Source organism: Hemitrygon akajei, chromosome 22 (genome assembly GCF_048418815.1).
Source record: "Hemitrygon akajei chromosome 22, sHemAka1.3, whole genome shotgun sequence".
NCBI lineage: Eukaryota > Metazoa > Chordata > Chondrichthyes > Myliobatiformes > Dasyatidae > Hemitrygon > Hemitrygon akajei.
In genome coordinates, this window is record NC_133145.1 from 41,925,055 (window position 1) to 41,937,844 (window position 12,790).

At 39.2% G+C, this 12,790-nt stretch overlaps 1 protein-coding gene across 2 annotated transcripts in view; it reads right to left on the reverse strand.

Annotated features, from left to right (window-relative positions):
• Window positions 1–12,480, reverse strand: part of lrrc45 (leucine rich repeat containing 45) — a 71,038-nt gene extending 58,558 nt beyond the window's left edge. Inside the window, exon 1 of one of the 2 annotated variants that reach the window (XM_073026101.1) lies at window positions 12,406–12,480. The gene's annotated coding sequence lies outside the window, so the exon portion shown is untranslated. The remainder of the gene's footprint in view (window positions 1–12,405) is intronic. The other variant, XM_073026102.1, reaches the window with a different exon arrangement.
• Window positions 12,481–12,790: the final 310 nt, after the last annotated feature.

The following is a 12,790-nucleotide window of genomic DNA, read 5'->3' on the forward strand; positions in this document are numbered from 1 at the left end:
ATAGTAAAAATTAATGACATAGCATTCCAATTAGCATAACTAAATGAAGTTAGTGGTCAACAATAAAATATTTCCCTGTGGGTCACCCACTCTCAACCAGCCTAACTAAGACAAAGTGAGAATACATAAATATACTCAATTGATTCTACCACACTCCAACCCATGTGACAAATATACCCATATTAAATGTACAACACAAACAGAAAATAGATATATGGCTCCCACATCCAGCCCTAATTATTACAACTACATACTATATAAAAAGGAGACACGAAATCTTCAACAATAAACATATTAACACTTGTACAAATGTCCTCTTTCTTTGTCCAGTCATATAACAGTCTTCTAGGCCAGAGGTTACCAGCACTTAGCCCAGTACAGAGGGATCTTAACCACCACTCTTTATCAAGTCACTAAGTTGAAATCATAAATCTTCTAGAGCTGTAGCTCCTTAAACTTCTGCCTCCTGTAGAAGACAGATCTTGGTTATAGGCCTGTCTGGATAGCTGGTCAACTATAAGCACAATGTCTCCTGTGAGGAAATTGTGTTTTATACTTGACCTTTTCAGACGTTCCAGTAACTGTGGCAAATACTACTTGACCCAGTATTTCCAATACAAGTTTGGCATGTATTAGACTTGCTACCATCTACAATAAGCATAAATGTCTTCCTTTGGAACACTTCTGGTGCTAAGGGTGATGCTTCCAAATCATTGGGATTGGAGGATGCCTTAGTAATTAGATAACCATTGACACTCGTCTCTATTTCACAAAGGACTGTGTGGAAACCCTTTTTGTCAAAATTCTGTACCTTTATGGAGGAACTGAAGACTGCCTGCAGAGACTGGATCAATCTCTCCCATGTTCCTCACATTGTGAAGCAGCTGGGGAGGGAGGTTAAAAATCCACTTAACCCTTTCTGAAGGAGGACACTGCTGATCCGTGAATGGTTCCACTTCTTAATAGCTTCTTGCAGCTCCAAAGTTTTTCACATTATCAGAGCGCAGTCCTCATCTTGCTATAGAGCATCGAATGTGTCTAAAGATGCCATTTCAATGTGAACAGCTCATATAGCTAGACAAGTAAATATGACCCTATACCTCTTGACTGCACTCCTTCTGCTGTTCATCTCAAAAGGTCCAAAGGAATCCACTCTACAAATGTAAATGGAGTCTCATCTGGACAGACCCTATCCAGAAGCAGATCTGCCATATGCTGGCATCCTGAAGCTGGATGTAATCGTTGACAAACAACACACTTAGACCAGATTCTTTTCATAGCTGTTCTAGCTCCAGGAATCCAGTATTTTTGGCACGACCTGGATAACATGTGGCCACCATGCCCCAACTCTTGGTGTACTTGCTCAGAATGATGCCAAAGATATGGACATCCTTTGCCAGTATGACAGGATGTTTAGAATCTTCAGCCATGGCTACCCTACTAAGCCACCCACCAACTCCCAAGACACCATCTTTAAGTACTGGATTGAGCATGACAATATGACTGTTCCTTTTCATACTTTCTCCCCGAGGCAAACTTGAGAATTCATCTGGAAATCTCTTTTTTTGGCAGAACACAATGATCTTCATTTCAGCCTTTCTGCATACCCAGTATTCTCTCCACTGAAGGTATATCTTGATCTAAATCCAAATCCTTCATGTATTTTGCTCATTGTTCTTCTGATATCACAGATAACACACCATGTCTGTTGATTATGCAGCCTCTAGCATAAAGGGATACAAGTTCATGATAGAAAGACACTGCTTTTTTCTCTGAGGACACTGACACATTAACATGGAAGCAATGCAAAACCTTATTCACCATCTTGCAGCTGAACTGTTGTTTATTTCTTCTGTGCATTTCCTAAGAGAGGAGTTGGCACAGTTCAGTGATGAAGCTGCTTGCAAGTGATATACCACCACACTAAGGTCCACATATCTTGGCTGAGGTCATCATCAGGCCACCAGGGTAACCTCAACAGATCTGCACTTTTAGCTGTATTATAACCTGATGAAACATTGATTCAATATCTGACATGATCACCACTGGCTCTTTTCTGAATCTGGTTATGAATCCAATCCGTGAGCTAGTAAATCTAGGCCCTGTAAGAGCTGAGCATTAAGTGATATTCTCTGAAAAGTCACTGCGCAGTCAAATAAAGTTTCCCTTTTCTGGGGTGGTAAACACCATGATGTGGAATATACCAGACTTTCCCATCACTGCGTTGTAGATCCTCTGCTAGCACTCTTTAGGTAAAACCTTAGATTATATCCTTCATGTAAGCTGTTAGTGTGAAATAACAAATTCTTCTTAAAACTCCTCCTTAGATTTAGAGCATGCTGTTCTACACTCTTCCTGTTTTATGGCATTACCTTTCTCAAAAGGTAAACTAATCTGGTCCCGGCCTTCCACCAGTTTTGCAGGATTCATAACCAGCTCCATGAACTTGTGCTCTTCAATTGACAAATTAGGTTGTTCATCTTGACTGCATTCAGGAAAGTCTGCCTTGAACTGCCAAAGCTCATCCAAGTTCAAAACTGCGATCCTGTTATCTGTCAGCTCAGGCTGTGCAAAGTCTTTTCCATCACTATTGTCTCCTTTTAGTGGTCCATTCACAGTCCAACCCAACATTGTTCAGATTGCATAAGGTCCATAAGGTGAAAAACTTGCAAAAGTTCCAATGCTTTAGGCATATTTGCCCTTAACAGCAGCTTAATTTTCAAATAAATCTCTGGCAAAGGGACCATCCTTGAAGATCCCTCTAACAGGGAATCTTCCCTCCGTGGTCAGGCATACTTTCCAGCATATAGATGTTAGGTAGTTCACAATAGTTTACACCATCTAAGCCAGCCCTTCCAATCCTGAAACAATGTACCTACTCATGACCTTCACTTGCTCCATAAGAAATAAAGAGAATACCTGTCCTTTTTCCTGTGCAGTTGAGCTTGTTCATGAGGCTCACTATGCAGAAAACTGCTATACTCCCTTGATCTAGGAAAGCATAAGTAACCACTGACTTGTTACCCTTCTTAGAATTCACTTGTACTGGAATTATGGGAAGCTTACAATCATGATCACTCAACCCCCCATAAGGGCATTAGTTACCAGGGCACTGCTGTGTCTGATTCTTCACGGCGTGTTTTTTTATTTTGCACCCTTTTCATTAGAGTGAATATGGAGTATGCTGTATGCTTGCCACTGCATACCTTGCCTGAAGGACACTTCTTGCAATCCTTGCTGATGTGTCCTGTACACAAACAACTAATGCAGGCACTATTTCTAATCATCTCACTATGAGCCCTTTTCTCCAGCTGAGGGTATAAATCCAATGGGTGATAAACACAAAGTACACTGCAGATGCTGTGGTCAAATCAACACGTATAAACAAGCTGGATGAACTCAGCAGGTCGGGTAGCATCTTTTGAAACCAGCAGTCAACGTTTTGGGCTGAGACCCTTCGTCAGGACTGAAGGAGGAGGGGGCAGGGGCCCTATAAAGAAGGTGGGGGGGAGGGTGGAAGGTGCCAGGTGAAAAACCAATCAGAGGAAAGATCAAGGGGTGGGGGAGGGGATTCATCCTCACAGAACAAACTCTTTTGGCTGACTAGACCAATTCCCTCCATTAGTTCCAGGTTCAGTTTTAGCTTTACTTCTTCCACTGGCCAGTCGTGACAAAGCTGCTTCCTTTAGCTTTAGAATGAAGCTGTGGCTTTCATACCTTTGCTAATTGCAGGTGATGTTGCAGCCTGTATATTCCTAAATACCAGATCTGTAGCAATCTTTATTTGCCTTTCAATAAAATTAACAATGTCAGCAAAAGTGGCTTTTTGTTGCACCTTTTTTACAGTTCACAGACCACAGTTCACTATTTAACTGTAAGCATATAGGGCAATTTATTTACAACAATCAACATATTGGCAGGCATGTCCAGCTTATACATGTACTGCACTTCTTCCATTGCATTGCAAAGGCCTCCAAGAAAAAGACTGTAGTCTTAAAGAGCTTGTGTGTCTTCAGATTTGATAGCTACCTAAGAAAGAGCCTTTTGCATGTAGTTGAATGCAATTTTCTGTTCATTATCAAAATCAAGCTGTGAAGATCCCTGCTGCACCTGATGATCCTGTGATCTCTGTTTCAGAGGCCGATGTTAGGCTGTCTTTAAAGAGAGTGAACCCTCGCAAGGCGGAAGGACCCAATGACATACCTGGTAAGGCTCTGCAAACCTGTGCCAACCAACTAGCAGGAGTATTCAAGAACATTTTCAACCTCTAACTGCTGTGGGCAGAAGTTCCCACTTGCTTCAAAAAGGCAATAATTATACTAGCGCCTAAGAAGAATAATGTGCGCTGCTTTCATGACTATCACTTGGTTGCACTCATATCGAAAGTGATGAAATGCCTTTAACGGTTGGTCATAACTAGACTGAACTCCTGCCTCAGCAAGGACCTGGACCCATTACAATTCGCCTATCAGCACAATAGGTCAATGGCAGACACAATCTCAATGGCTCTCCACACAGCTTTGACCACCTGAACAACACAAACACAAATAGCATCATTCCCATAATCTTGATTGACAGGTTGCAGAGCCTCGGCCTCTGTACCTCCCTCTGCAGTTGGATCCTCGACTTCCTAACCAGAAGACCACAATCTGTGTGGATTGGTGATAACATACCCTCCTCGCTGACGATCAGCACTGGCACACGTTAGGGATGCGTGCTTTGCCCTATGATAACTAGCAGAGTGGTGCTGCAGCAACAAGCAGGCACTCAGCGTCAGTAAGGCGAAAGAGCTGATTGTGGACTTCAGGAAGGGTGAGACAAAGGAACACATACCAATCCTCATAGAGGGATCAGAAGTGTAGAGAGTGAGCAGCTTCAAGTTCCTGGGTGTCAAGATCTCTGAGGATCTAACCTGGTCTCAAAATATTGATGTAGTTATAAAGAATGCAAGACAGTGACAATACTTTATTAGGAGTTTGAAGAGATTTGGCTTGTTAACAAATACACTCAAAAACTTCTATAGATGTACCGTGGAGAGCATTCTGACAGGCTGCATCGCTGTCTGGCCTGGAGGGGCTACTGCACAGGACCGAAAGAAGCTGCAGAAGGTTGTAAATCTAGTCAGCTCCATCTTGTGTACTAGCTTACAAAGTACCCAGGACATCTTTAGGGAGCGGTGTCTCAGAAAGGCAGCGTCCATTATTAAGGACCTCCAGCACCCAGGGCGTGCCCTTTTCTCACTGTTACCATCAGGCAGAAGGTGCAGAAGCTTGAAGGCACACACTCAGCGATTCAGGAACAGCTACTTCCCCTCTGTCATCCAATTCCTAAATGGACATTGAATCTTTGGTACTTTTAAAAAAATATATACAGTATTTCTGTTTTTGCACATTTAAAAAAATCTATTCAATATATGTAATTGATTTACTTGTTTACTTATTATTATTTTCTCTGTTAGATTATGTATTGCATTGAACTGCTGCTGCTAAGTTAACAAATTTCATGTCGCATGCTGGTGATAATAAACCTGATTCTGATTCTGATCTGTTCCTTGTTTTAAAGCCTTAGCCTTTACATATCCTTTCTTAGGGTCAACATGCTTGCATCTTGATAAGTTCTCTAGGGCGATCCCTAGTGTACTATTCAAGGAAATAGAGGCAGTCACTATGGGTGTCTATCTTGCCTTCAACACTGTTTTCAAAAGCCTTCATGAATCCATGGTACTGCAATAGAAGATTGAAGATTTGAATCTCTCTAAATTTTAAGCAAAGATGAAATGCATTGTTGTTGTGCCAATTAAGGTTGTTATTTAATTTTACTTCCTCATAATGTCAAAAATATTATTTTGACATCTATCTGAAATAAGAGTGTTTCCATGCTGTAAGTGAATGTCCCCATGAGCTGTGGGATATTATAAAGGTTCACAGTGCCTCATTAGTGCAGACTGAGAATCAGCACCCTGAACTACCTCCTGGCCGTCTCATGAATGCATCCCAAACATTTGAGGAACAAATGAATCAACACTGACTTTTTGAGTGCTTTTGTTTTTCTCTGTGCCTTTTCCATATAGAATTCATAACATAGGACTGTCCTGCTGGAGCACTTTTAGCACTCACCACACTTGAAACCTCTATCTTTGGCCATCTGTGCAGCAATTTCTTCTTGAAACAATCTGCTCCTTCCTTTTCCATAATTGTTCCTCTTGCTCTTCCAGCACGTTTGTCCTTCAATAATCATTGACATGTGATTAATGCAGCTAATTCAGCCGCTACCTTAATGTGTGTAGAGGTAGTAGATACAGAGTTTTATTCCTACAGCAGAGCTTCGAGTGCTGACTTATGACACACTATCACTCAGGTTTACATCATCTTGTGGGTCCTCTGCTACACACATAGTCAAAAAACGCCTTGGAATTTGAGAAACATATTCACTTATTGCAGCAACATGACCTTCAATGTAACATGTCTGGGTCACCCATTGTTTAACATCCTCTATAAATGCACTACAAAGGCAATCAATATTTGAAAAACATTACTGTTTTCCCCATTTGTCCTTGGAAAGTAATGAGATTAGCATGTGAAGTTGCTTAGCAACAGCTTCACAGAAATTAATCAAGTCCTCCAGATAGACTCACACTTGTAAGGCATTTCTCTTATTTCCCATAAGATCCTTATGTGATGGCATTAAACCTTTAATTTGTTCACATTTGTTTTATACTTCTTTTGAAAATATTTGATTCTACCTACTAAAGCTTTCAAAGTAAGTTTAATTTCTCTTTTGGTTGCTCCAACTTTAAGGTCGCTAACATCAGTTCCATGCTTCAACTCACTCATGTTACTTTCTCCTTATTGTGCCACTTGCATTTAAAGTAGCAGATTTGCAAAATACACCTGCGATAGTGCATTCAATAAACATTAGGCAACAATCTGTCCGTGCATCTACAGTGCTTAAACCAGACCAAACAGTGTTCAATTCGAATACTGGCAACCAGAAAAATATTTTAGCATTTTACCATTGAGCAACGGTCCCCAATGGACAGACAGTGCTGACCATACAAAACTGCATTCAAACCACAAATACATAGCGTGAATCAACAAAAGGTCACAGAGAATCCTACCGCAAGCTGCTCCTTCAATTTTGCCAACAGGTCCAAGGCAATCCTTTGTTGTAGACTGGGTATTTGTTTGGTATAACTATTCTTTCATCAATAATAAAAGTAGCAGTTACTTGAAAACAAATCAAAACTTCTGAGAGATTTGAGTATGGGAGTTGACACTGTATGATGTGCTTCCAGAATAGCTAAGTCAAAAAAGTACATTTGATCCTTTATTTCAAAACCAGCAAAGACAAGCAATTGTATAGAGATAAAAAACTAACAAAAATAAATTAGCAATATAGCAAGATTAATAAAATAAGCATTCCAGGTACAGCAACAAAGCAAAATAAGTAGTCAACAAAAAAAATCACCCCGTGGCCCACCCCCTCTCAACCTAAATAAAACAAAGTGGGAATACTTAACTACAGCTGTCCCCTACTTTACGGAAGTTGGCTTTACGCCACTTCGCTTTTACGAAAGACCTACCTGTTTTCGCTAACTGAAAGAAATCCGAAGAGGATTTTCACTTTTATGAAAAAAGGCACCTGCTTTAAACTTGTGTTTACCCTGAGAAAGACTACCATGACTGTGAAGCCTTGCGCAGGCAGGTGTGTGCGCGTGCATGTATGTGCTGATTTTTTTTCTACAATCGGTTTTTGGCCAAATCTTCCCGATTCTGGTAAGTGAAACGATCTGGTAAGTGAAACTACACTGTACATACATTATTTCTACTTTATATAGGTTGTGTATTCATTGTATCATTTCTGCTTTTACTATATGTTAGTGTTATTTTAGGTTTTATGTGCTTTTTGGTATGATTTGGTAGGTTATTTTTTGGGTCTGGGAACGCTCAAAATTTTTTCCCATATAAATTAATGGTAATTGCTTCTTCACTTTAAGCCATTTTGGCTTACAAAAGGTTTCGTAGGAACGCTCTACTTTCGGACAGCAGGGGAAACCTGTATACTCATTTGCTTCCACCACTATGTTACAAATTGCCCATAATAAACGCACAACACAAAATACAATACAGAAAGACAAAAACAGATACATGGCTCCTACAATTACTACCACTATTTCCCTCCAATGCAAACTCTTCGTCAACAGGTACCCAAGATGAATTTAAACCATTGGAGGATTAAAAAAAAATTCTCTGAGCAAAATAATAACAACTTGCTATACATTCAATTTAATGATGGCAAAAGTGCACAAGAACACTTCCTTTATGATTAAACTCATAATCAGACAAGTCTCAACTGCCAGTGTTATAGAACCTGCCTCATGATTCTGCAAGTAGACAGTAACTTTTGTACAGTTCTGTACAAATTTGTAGACTGTTATTTTTTTAAAGAATCACTGTTGGACTTTCATAAAGGCTGGATATCCAATATTAGTCTTTTTTGATGGGCAGTGGAGAGAGAATAATCATTCAAAAAAGTATAATTACACTGCATGTAACATGGAAAAAGCTGTTAAACTCAATGCAACTTCCAAAATATTACCAATATAATAAACTTTTAAGAACACTTTTGGGAAAGAATTTAAAAATTGGTACCAACATAGCTGAGAAATTAACCAGTATTGTACCAGATCTGACTACTCCAGTCTCAAAGAAAATAACCTTTTGAGTTGATCTAAAATATTACAACTGCAGAAAATATTAGTAGTGGAAGTGTGTTACAGATTAATTAAGCATTATTTAATTTTTTAAAAAGCACATTAAGCAGTAGTTCCTGGCCAAATTTTCAATGTATAGAATCAAATTTAAAATAAAAGATGTATAATACCAACAAGATACAATATACTAAAATCACAAATCTGTAGAGCAGCAGATTATTTATACATTTCTTCAAGTAATTATTCCCTTTTAGTTAATAAATTGTAACAATAAGACGTTGAATATGTCATTGCTGAATGAAAAGTTATTGCCCACCTTTACGAAAGCCAGACTCGGAGTGAGATTAGTTGATACTAAATAAGGAAATAATATTTATATGTCTTCCAAGGAATCATGCATAGCACAATGGATTGCTAATTTTATCAAATGTTTGTTGGGTGTACCCATCAGGAAATTTATTACATAGGAAGAGATCTATTGTCTGTGTTGGTTAAAAATACTATTCAGTGTAATCCACCTGGGTCCACTGCTCTGCAGATCTCAGCTCTTGAAGTACACATCCAACTGCAGTTTAAATCCAAAAGTGTTTCTGCCTCTATCACCTTCTCAGGCAGTGAATTCCAGATTCCTTCCCCCCTCAGCATGAAAGAACTGTTCCTCATTTTGCATCAAGCCCTCAGCCAATTACAGTAACTGAACTCTACACTTAATTTTTGATCCAAGGAAGCTGAGGTCCTATAAATACGTTTTCCCTCAGTCTCCACTGTGAAAACAAAGTAATTCTGGGTAATAACATATTTTCTCATAGCTACAATGTTCCAATTCTGGCAATACCCTTGTAGATCTTCTCTGCACCCTTCAAGACAGTCACATTTTTCCTAAAATGCAAGCAGTGGCATGGCTTGCCTAGTATGGTAAATGGTTCTAACATAACATCCTGCACGCTCATATTCTATGCTTTGGCTAGTAAGAAAAGTAATACCTATGGCATTTTACTTCCCTTATCTGGGAGGCTGTGGATCTAGAAAATAAAGATGGTGCTGGAAATGGAGTGGAGGTGAAAGATCAGCTATGATTTGAATGAAAGGAAGAGTAGGCTCAAACAGGCCATATGATCCATTCAGGCTTTGATTTCTTGCATTCTCATCTTATACTCTCCATTATTCTTCTCCACTTTCAATATTCTTCCATTTATTGCAATTCATTAAATTCATTATCTCAGTTCTCTGGATTAAAATTTTATTGCCGTTTTATTCTGCTTAAGTGACCATCTATATCTCCTCCTGTAACCCAAGTCTTTCCAGTTCACTATCAACCACACAACAATTTTCGTATTATTTACAAACTTCATCATATTTCTACATTTGGGATTAAATAATACATTTAAAAACAAGCAAACACCAAGCCTTGTGGAACTTTACTAGCACCAGCTTTCCAAAAACACAAACTGCTGTCAATCATAACCATTTCCTGCCATTGTATCAATTTTAGATCCAAATTGTCACTCTTTCTTTGATCCACCAGGCTACAAGACCTTGTCAATGGCTCTGCTAAAATCCAAGTAGACTACTTTTAACAAATTATCTAATCTCAGTTTCATGATTTACCCATTTTCAAAATGATAAATCCCTCAGTCTTTCCTCTTTGCAATGTTTATCCCATTTAATATTTCACAGATTTTCACCTTAACTATAGTATTGAGGCTCCCTGAGTCACATCACAGATGACCACTGTACAAATTCTTCCTTTTTAAAAAAAAACTTCTCAACATAGATATAGAAATTGGTTACAAAAATGTAAACATATATGGGGGTTTTAGAAGAGGGGTAGCAACTAGTCAATTCAAAATACAATAAAGAAAACAAATTACATGTAACCTCAGTGCGGTAATCACACAGGCACTATTGTTTTAAGAATGCAGGATGCCACTCAAAGAGATTTGGTTTGGAAACTTACAAGGGAATCTCTGCTATTACCAGTTAAGATACTTCATCATCAAACAATGTAGCACCCATGGATAGTTTAAGGCCATTGAAACTAGCTACCAAATACTCATTTCCATAGACCTGTTGAATTCCTCCAGCAATTTGTATGTGTTGCTTTGGATTTCTAGCATCTACAGAATTTCTCATGTTTATGATTATGAGAAAAAAAGTGAAGTAGTTTAAGCATTGGTTAATATGTGGTAAGTGTAATATGTTAATATGTGTGAGTCCCTTCAATGGGAGGGTTCAAGGCTAGGAACCAGCCTTTCACAATCTACATCAATAATTTGGTTAAGGTCCATTAAATGTAAGGTGTCTGAATTTGCTAATGAAACAAAACTGGAACACAGTGTAGGCTGTGATTAGGAAGCAAAGAGCCTTTACAGGATGAAGACATTGGTGAATGGGATAAACATGGCAAAAGGAATATAATGTGGAAAACTGAGAGGTCATCCATTTTAGAAACGTTGGTTGAAGAAAATGTGTGTCCATAAGAATTTGGCTGCATTAATCACTTAAAGTTAATTGGTTCAGCAAGTAATTAGGAAGGCAAACAATATGAAAAAGTTATTGGAATTGTTCAGGGCCTTGGTGAGGCCCCACCTGGAAAATCTTGAACATATCTTTTGGATATACTTATATTATCTAATACTTTTGATGTACTGTACTAAAATTATACCTACAAGTTTAAGAAATCCGTTAGCACAGTAATAATGGGGAACAAGAGGATGAAAGAGTGCTCTTTATAGAATCGCTATGACCTTCAGATTGTATTTTAGATGGAAATATGGGTCCAACGTTCCTAGCAATCTAGTTTCTTTGCTCGGATTGGAATCGATTCGGTCAGTAGGGAACCCAGTTTGTTTGGGCACCAGAGTCGATGCCTTGTAGCCTTTCCAAATGTTAAACTTGAGGATTTTTTTTTGGAAAATGGACATTGAAGGAAGAAATCAGCCTGACATCAAAAAATCACACAAACCATGAAGAAAATTAACGTTCTCTAACATCTTCCTCACAAATAAAACTATTCACAATAAAGTTTCCGATTTCTAACATACTTCACAAACACAGGATCTATTTGTATAGGTTAAACTCCGTCAGGTTTCATGGATTACGCCGTTGAACGTATTAATAAGAGCGGCCTTACCGGCGCCAAATATGTCGGAAGTCATTAGTCCCAAATAGACGATGGAAGAGTGAAGTAATATCTGGTCAACAAATGAAAGAGCACGGCCATTCTAAACACCTTACAGAGTGAATGGTTCAGATAGTTTCATTAGTTGAGAAACGAAGGAAGAACTCATCAACACAGCGAGTCTAACGCTCATGCGAACTTGGTAGAAAGTCTATTTGTCAGAAGCAGGTGAGACACAATAACAGCAAAATATGCACAGTACCTTAGTAAAATAAATTAAACCTAACAATTGAACGGTAATGAAATCCACCACAGATACTAAAGACCTGCAAAGTGCAAATGATTCTAAAGACCTGCAGGGTGCAGGGAAATTTCAGGGAGCCAGTGGCCGTCCTGTCAGCACAGCAGAGTTGGGGAATACGGGGCAAACCGTCAATGTTGTCCATGGCTCCTCCGTCACCTGGCGTCAATTCACTCGTTAGCGACCTATGTGGCTTGTTTTCAGGGTGGGGGGATGGGGTAAACTGACTTGAGCACTGTGAGCGTTTGTGATCAGGATAGTGTACATTACCTGTAATAACTGCACCGCTGTCACTGACCCCACAACCACAGCTGCCGCCACTCCACTCTCGGGAACCGTATCCAAGCAGCAAAGCATTGTGGGATGTACAGCATCGACCAATGCCGGTGTGATCACGCAGGCCATTCTGGTAGCTGTAGTGCCACTTGTATGTGTTAGAACAGCGCAGATTGACTACGGACTACTGCTCCCGGCGTGCACTACGCTGCAAGAGCGGTCACATCGAAGACGGAACTTCTTAGAGCAATGAATCCAAGAAAATGAATTCGAAGAAAATTAATTTTAAAAATCCAATTATGAAGAACGGATATTTTGTATAGTTTCAAAGTTCAATAGCAGGGATATTCAGCATACAGAATTGCGAAAGCGGAAAATG